At 38.1% G+C, this 8,233-nt stretch overlaps 1 long non-coding RNA gene across 1 annotated transcript; it reads left to right on the top strand.

Annotated features, from left to right (window-relative positions):
• The first annotated feature begins 571 nt into the window (after nt 1-571).
• LOC144444448 (uncharacterized) lies at nt 572-8,176 on the top strand. The gene is made up of 3 exons (XR_013481836.1): nt 572-671; nt 4,738-4,798; nt 8,076-8,176. It is a non-coding gene; the product is annotated as an uncharacterized LOC144444448 (long non-coding RNA).
• The last annotated feature ends 57 nt before the right edge of the window (nt 8,177-8,233 follow it).

Raw genomic sequence — 8,233 nt, 5'->3', positions numbered from 1 at the left:
AACAGTGGGCGAATACATCTGGTGGACTACGGCTGGTCCCCAGCATCGTCGCCATGTTGAAATTCTGTACCACTGCAGTGTTGTTGTTTGTGCGATTTCTGCTTCCCACAATGCACCACAATATTAACAACTTGTCCACTTTTCCCAAATTATTCTTTAAGAAAAAGTAGATAGTCGCCTCAAAGTTCAACTGCAGCTACAGACAATCAAAAACATATGCAAAGTTTGCCATATTTTGGGTCACCAGTCAGTTTCCTTTCAAGTTATGAGCAACTGCATATATAATAAGTTTGCCCTTGAACCCAGGACAGCTCACGAAAGGAATAGACTATTTGCATTGTAGGGGAAAATTATCCAGAAATAATTTTGTCGTTCCGAAAGAATGAAAAAACAACAACTAAAAACACAAGTGTGTACTGTGCGATAAGTTGTTCTCGACGGGGATGCGTGTGTTGACTTCAAATCATCCAATCTATATGACTAATACTTCACCCTGACATTACACCCCCATGCTGCGAATGGTAGAGGCTAGACAAACTAAACAAATAAAAGAAAAACAAGGCAAGATGGCGTCCGACCTATTCACAAGCGTAGGGCACTAGCAGCAAGTAAATGACTGTGCTGTGCGGTTCTGAAGGATGAAGAGTGCAAATGCAAGGAGACCTCATGTGGTATGTTGCTTTAAGTTTAGAAGCATTCAATATGTAATATGTTGACGCGTCAGGATGTAAGATATTGTGATGAATGTAAAGTACAAACACATACATATGCACTAGTCGTAGTACTGTAGTAGTGACTATGGTCCTGCTTGCAGACGGTGCACGGGTCTAGGTCCCGGGGTCTAGGTTACTGACATAACCGAAAGACTCAACACCGAAAGAATGAAAAAACAACTAAAAACACAAGTTCGGAGAAGGAAGGGACGACTTACTCCGTTTGCACGCAGGACTATAGTGACCAGTGTACACTAAACTACACTGTACAGTACGTACTGTATTTGTCCATTCGATGTTTAGCCGCTATGTGCACAATTTGTACATGTAACTAGTATAGTACATGTAATCGTTAGGATATGTATTATGAACTTTCGGAGGGTGATACAACTATTTGGTTGAATAGATTTATTATACTCACTGTGTCGTCTACATGGAGATCCTACCTCCATATATGTATGATGTATGAACTAGTGTTTACATTTTTTATAGGGATCATTCATGAACAGTAAAACAGTCAATTTCAGAAATTGGCATATATACTAGTATCACTAGGTAGATGTTCTATCTCCACAGAAACACCAATACCATCAATTCATTGTCAGAATTTGCAGTATGAACATACATATGTACGTACGTACGTATGTACGTACGTACGTACATACACATACATACATACACACATACATACATACACACATACATACATACATACACACACACACATATGTATTATGAACTTTCGGAGGGTGATACAACTATTTGGTTGAATAGATTTATTATACTCACTGTGTCGTCTACATGGAGATCCTACCTCCATATATGTATGATGTATGAACTAGTGTTTACATTTTTTATAGGGATCATTCATGAACAGTAAAATTTCAGAAATTGGCATATATACTAGTATCACTAGGTAGATGTTCTATCTCCACAGAAACACCAATACCATCAATTCATTGTCAGAATTTGCAGTATGAACATACATATGTGTGTGAAATTTCTGAATACATGTATGTGTGTATGTACGTACGTACGTACGTACATACACACATACATACATACACACATACATACATACACACATACATACATACATACACACACACACATACATACATACATGTGTACATACATACGTACTTACGATTGCGATTCACTCTGTCCCATTTTCAACTCGTCCCATTTCAACTCGCCCCATTTTTAACTCGTCCCATTTTCAACTCGCCCCAACAACACTAGGAAACGTTTATAAATCTAAACGATACATGGACTCGAAGTACGGAGACCGAAACATTTACATGATTTTACCTATGTAGCCAGTCGAAGCGTAGCAAATGTAACATTTCGTAGCAGAAAGTGGTGTGGGTTTTGGCTAAGTGTTTGGTAGATCTAGAACTTATACTAGCACAACAACTTTAAATTTCCCCAGTCATGGAATATCACTTTTCACACCGGGACTTAATGTTTACAACCCAAATAAGAAATAATAATGATAATAACCAGGGAGAATATTAGTGACTGACACGCTTACGACTTTCGCGCATACAGGTTTTGGAGACGTGTCTCCTCTCCCAAGTTAACGCAACTATTAAAGTATTGTAGTATGTGTTTACAGCGCAAGTGGTACTTCATTAGTGGAATACGAGATACCACAGACCCTCCAAACTGAGTACTACTAGCTTCGATTTCATATATGCACAGGTAAATTATATTGCAAAGAGTTGGGGCGAGTTGAAAATGGGGCGAGTTGAAATTGGGGCGAGTTGAAAATGGGACGAGTTGAAATGGGACGAGTTGATCCGTCACCCGTACGTATATACGTACGTACGTACGTACATACATACATACATACATACATACATACATACATACATACATACATACAGACGTATATGCATACATACATACACACATACATATATACATACATGTACATACATGTACATACACACACTTGTGTACGTGTTTGTGTATGCATGCATGCATGTGTGTTTGTGTGTGTGTGTGTGTGTTAGTTAGGTCTTCAGGAAGACTTGTTTCGAACCATGAACAAACTGAAATGGGGGGGGGGGGCATTGAAAGTGGAAGATGACTGGAAAGTGGAATAAGTTGATTTGGGATGAAGTGAGGGGACTATGTTATTACGATGTACATTTACAGTGAATACTTGCACCGGTTATGCTGCATACCACTAGTATAAGTGGAAATACTGAAAACGTTATTGTGTACAATGTACACTGTACCCATATCCAATAAGGCATGTAATGTAGCTGTTCCATACACACAAAATCACACATTTTGTGAAATTTGCATATAATTACAAGAAAAGTCCCCATAACAAATGCATAATGCAGTGTGATTATTTAGGGTACTGGTACATATATACTGTACATGTTGTATTTTGCAATAGGCCATTTCAGACTGCAAACAGGAAATTGAGAATACAGTGCCCTCACTCAAATTGGGGTTATCATCACCTCATAGTAATGTTTCTTAAGAGCTTTGTCCCTTGGTATTCTGTAGAAGTATAAATCGGGGATGTTTTTTATATTGTTCAGACAATGAGGAAAGCAGCAGTGGTCTATAATTAACTGAGTAACCTATACCGTGTATACCCTAAGGTACACACAGACAGGAAGTACAGCACCACCAAGGCAAGTTTTGGAAAGGCCAATTGTCTCACCTGTGAAAGTACATGTCTGATTAGAGAGAACACAGCAAGCACTCTCGCATATCAATGAAATATGGCACACTTACTCTCATACATAACAGTGGAATATGGCACACTTGCTCTCATACAGATCAGTGGAATATGGCACACTTACTCTCATACATATCAGTGGAATATGGCACACTTGCTCTCATACATAGCAGTGGAATATGGCACACTTACTCTCATACATATCAGTGGAGTATGGCACACTTACTCTCATACAGATCAGTGGAATATGGCACACTTGCTCTCATACATACATGTAGCAGTGGAATATTGCATACTTGCTCTCATACATACAGTGGAATATGGCACACTTACTCTCATACATACAGTGGAATATGGCACACTTGCTCTCATACATACAGTGGAATATGGCACACTTGCTCTCATACATATCGTAAGTTTCTGTTATGGTACATCAATACTATACCTGAAATCTACCGGTACTATCGGACCACATTGGGGACTGTCTAGAAAACTTGTAGTTGAGACCACTCAAGTGGGTCTGAAATGGAAAACTTTGCAAGTTGAGACCCAGACAGTCTGACTACATGTACAATGTGCATGTAGGGTCTGGATTGGAAAACTTGTCACTGAGACGCACTGTCTGACTACATTAGCCTGTCTATTGGATGAATCTAATGTATGACCCCACTACACTTCACTTTCCCCACTTATTACAATGTAACTTACAAGACAGAGTCACAGGTTCAGTCAATACATACAGTTGTATTAAAACTACATATACATTGTGTTTGTATTTGTAGGGTCTGAATTTGAAAACTTGCTACATAGTCTGTCTAGGTTGTCTACTGGCTGAATCTGTGCCCCATTATGTAATGTTTGCTCTAGTCTCAGAGAGGTAGTGAGTGTAGCAGAGTCACAAATTCTGCAATAATCATACTAGACTACACTACATAGTAGTATATATACTGTCTGAATGGGAAGATTTGCAGTTTCAGCCAATTGTTGAAAAAAAAAACTCACTCCCCCAGGTCTGAATATGCCATATGGCAGAGATATAAAAGCTTTCTTGGTTTGGCTGCTAGGAGTGCTGTCCACAAGCCGTTTTAGGGCCAGAAGTGAGGACCCAAACTATATTTGAGTATTACAGACAAATTTTGTTGTGAGACACTACACATACATGTAGTAAGAGATAGGGGAACACCACATTTTGGTGCTGCATGACTAGAAATTGTGTACGTCAGTTTTGCGTCAAATTGATGTAAAGGGCACACTGCTCTGTTGCCGTAGTTTCTCTCTTACACACTGTTTTATTTTAGACTTGGTCTGTTTTTATTGTAGGATTGGAGCATCTGGTGAGTGTCCCTGTGCTATAATTAGCCTATGTACTGTATAGATACAGGTATGTGAGTGCATTGTATGATGATGATGATCAATCCTAAATCTTTGTCTCTTATCCTTCAACCTATTTAACATGTTTTGTTCTATTGTCACTGGATGAATACAGAGACAGTTTATAGAAAACAGGAACTTGTAGTTTTATTGATGACTGCCACGGTGCCATCTGTTACTATTTGTGTAACTTAGTTAACAGTGATTTTGGCACATTGTACAGCTGTAACTTAGTATTGTAAACCTCAAGGCATACACTAAATACAACAAAACGATGTACATTTATTTTCTGTTTTGCATTTATCTGTAAGAAAATTTGAAGTTTACATGTATACCCACTGTGCAAACCCTGTCCCGCTGCTTTCCCCAGTGCTCCCACCACCACCCTTATCCTACCCATTGTCCCAACTATCATCCTTATCCCACCCATTGCCCCACCTATCATCCTTATCCCACCCACACATTGTCCCATCTATCATCCTTATCCCACCCATTTTATCCCAACTATCACCCTTATCCCACCCATTTTATCCCAACTATCATACTTATCCCAACCATTGTCCCAACTATCACCCTTATCCCACTCATTTTATCCCAACTACCGTTGTCCCAAATATTATCCTTACCCCAACCTTTGTCCCAACTATCATCCTTATCCCAACTGTTGTCCCAACTATCATCCTTATCCCAACTGTTGTCCAAACTATCACCCTTATCCCAACCATTATCCCAACTATCATCCTTATCCCAACTCTTATCCTTATCCCAACCTTTGTCCCAACTATCATCCTTATCCCAACCGTTGTCCCAACTATCACTGTTATCTCAACCATTGTCCCAACTATCATCCTTGTACAAACTGTTGTCCCAACTATCATCCTTGTACAAACTGTTGTCCAACTATCATCCTTATCCCAACTGTTGTCCCAACTATCATCCATGATCCTTATCCCAACCTTTGTCCCAACTATCACTGTTATCTCAACCATTGTCCCAACTATCATCCTTATCCCAACTGTTGTCCCAACTATCATCCTTATCCCAACCGTTGTCCCAACTATCACTGTTATCTCAACCATTGTCCCAACTATCATCCTTGTACAAACTGTTGTCCCAACCCATACAAAAAATATCCCACCCCTTGCCCAAACCATAACCCATATCACATCTGTTAATCCCTTACCCCTTGCCCAAACCATAACCCATACCCCTTGCCCCATTTCATTGGCTACTCTTTGTTTAACTATTTGTGTTGTGTTGTGTTGTGTTGTGTTGTGTTGTGTTATGATGTGCTGTGTTGTGTTGTGTTGTGTTGTGTTGTGTTGTGTTGTGTCACATCATGTCATGTGTCATGCATTTGAATGTAAATAAAGCTTATCGAATATTAATCATACTTGTGTTAGTATTATATGTCTTTCCATAATCTGTTGTATTGATGTGTTACAGTTTTATTAGATAGTGAGTCACTGATGAGATCAACTAATATTCTATATTTGACCTAGCTTTCATGTTATCAAAATTTACACAAACTGCGTGTATTGAAATGTTGTCCCTGAAAATCATTTCAAACAGTGGTATGAGTATGTTATGTGTGAAAATGGTTGATAGAAAAGTGGTGTTTGTAGAATTGCAAAGAATTATGAAAGATAGGCCAACTGACCCATGGTTGATGTGATGGGCTGATCCACTATGCATTATAAATTACAAGGTTATTTGAAGAGAGTGGGGATGTACAGTATAGGTACATTATCTCATTACATAACAACGTTATTGTTTAGTTGGGAAAGTTGGCCTACCTCCCCATGTGGTAGACTGAGCCATTATACATAATATTACAAGGTCAGTCTAAGTAATTATTGAAAATAGGGATGTATAGGTTACCTTGTAACATTACATAACAACGGTATTGTTACTTCAGTTGGGCTACCTATGGAGGTATTTCTCCATGGCCTTCCTATTTCCCTTTGCCATTATGCATAATTACAAGGTTAGGCTTAGTACTAATTGGGAATAGGGTTACATGTACATGTACATTGTATAGTGTTGAATACCAGAAAGCATACACACAAGGTCTGGGATGAAGTAGACTTTTAGGGGGTCATGTTATTAGCTTTATGAACATTGTCAGATTGGTTTGTGAACACTGTGAAAGACAGTTGTCTGCAAGGGGACATAGAAAAAATTTGTCCTGAACAAAAAATCCTATTTCAATCCCTATGGTTCCACCATGGAGGTAGCAAATCCTTCCTGCACCTCTATAGTTTCACTGATAAGATGGTTAGTTATCCAAGACCCTGGGATTCAGACACATTGGGGTTTAAAATCTTATTTTTAATTTTGCAATTTGACATTGCCCTTTCTACAAACTTTGTTGTTATGTTAAAATGTCATCCTTTCTTAAATGTATATTTTTTCTTCTACATGTACAACACTTGATGTGAATTAAGTCTTATTAAAGCAGTAAACTAGAAATACATTGTGTATCGTATCTGTTAAATTCGTATTCATTTTCTTGGCATAATCTGTGATTTTGTAAGCCAAAGATAATCTTATTATGTGAGCTACAGTGGTAGACTGGACTTTATTCAGCTTAAAGGCTCAGTTCAGATCAGATCATTAGGATTAAACATATATATAATACTGGTCCTAATTAAAAGAATAATCCAATGTAATCCTTCGGCTCCACTGATAGATAGAACAAATACGAGAATTTGGGATTGAAATGAAGACCTTTAATAAAGAAGGATGGAATAATACAGCTTATCATAAGGATTGAACATTGTTATTTTTCAGTTGACAAACATTCACACAAAAACACATGACTTAACAGACCTGGGGAGTGAAGGTGAGGGAGGGGGGTGGGGGGTTATGTTTGACAATTGGCTGAAACTGCAAGTCTTCCCATTTAGACAATATAGTAACTGTATGTTTATTGGCTGAATTTGTGACTCTGCTACACTCACTATTTGATAGTGAACATTACATAATGAGGATAAGTTACTAGGTCATCAAGAATTATTGAATTTAAAGGGCTATGTTTCAATCCCATGTCATCTCATTAGTGTAATATCTTAACAAGGATTCCATAGAATCATTCTTCTGTTCTGGACTAAGTATTTTTTATAGCTCTGCCAAACAATAGATTTTCACACCTATGTTTTAATGCTAAACCAAAGTAGGCCTTTAACGAAAGTGCACAAAGACTGTATTTTAGTGAAATCAGTGACAGATATTACATTTTGAAGATTGGTCATCTCATTATCTAAATTTTTTTTTTGTCTTCACAGTTGGACAGACTCACAGAGCAATAAATGATGTAGACTAGATGCCAACGTGTTCTCTAACTAAATCTTGAGTGGAGGTGTACATTGTAACGATACCGTATAGGAACTAGACTATATGATGACACTACAGTTACCAGATAACTGGTAGAGTTGTGTATGGA

The sequence above is a fragment of the Glandiceps talaboti genome, chromosome 13, assembly GCF_964340395.1.
Source record: "Glandiceps talaboti chromosome 13, keGlaTala1.1, whole genome shotgun sequence".
Taxonomy (NCBI): domain Eukaryota; kingdom Metazoa; phylum Hemichordata; class Enteropneusta; family Spengelidae; genus Glandiceps; species Glandiceps talaboti.
Note: the sequence above shows the minus strand (reverse complement) of the source record. Positions and strands in the feature narration are given on the sequence as shown.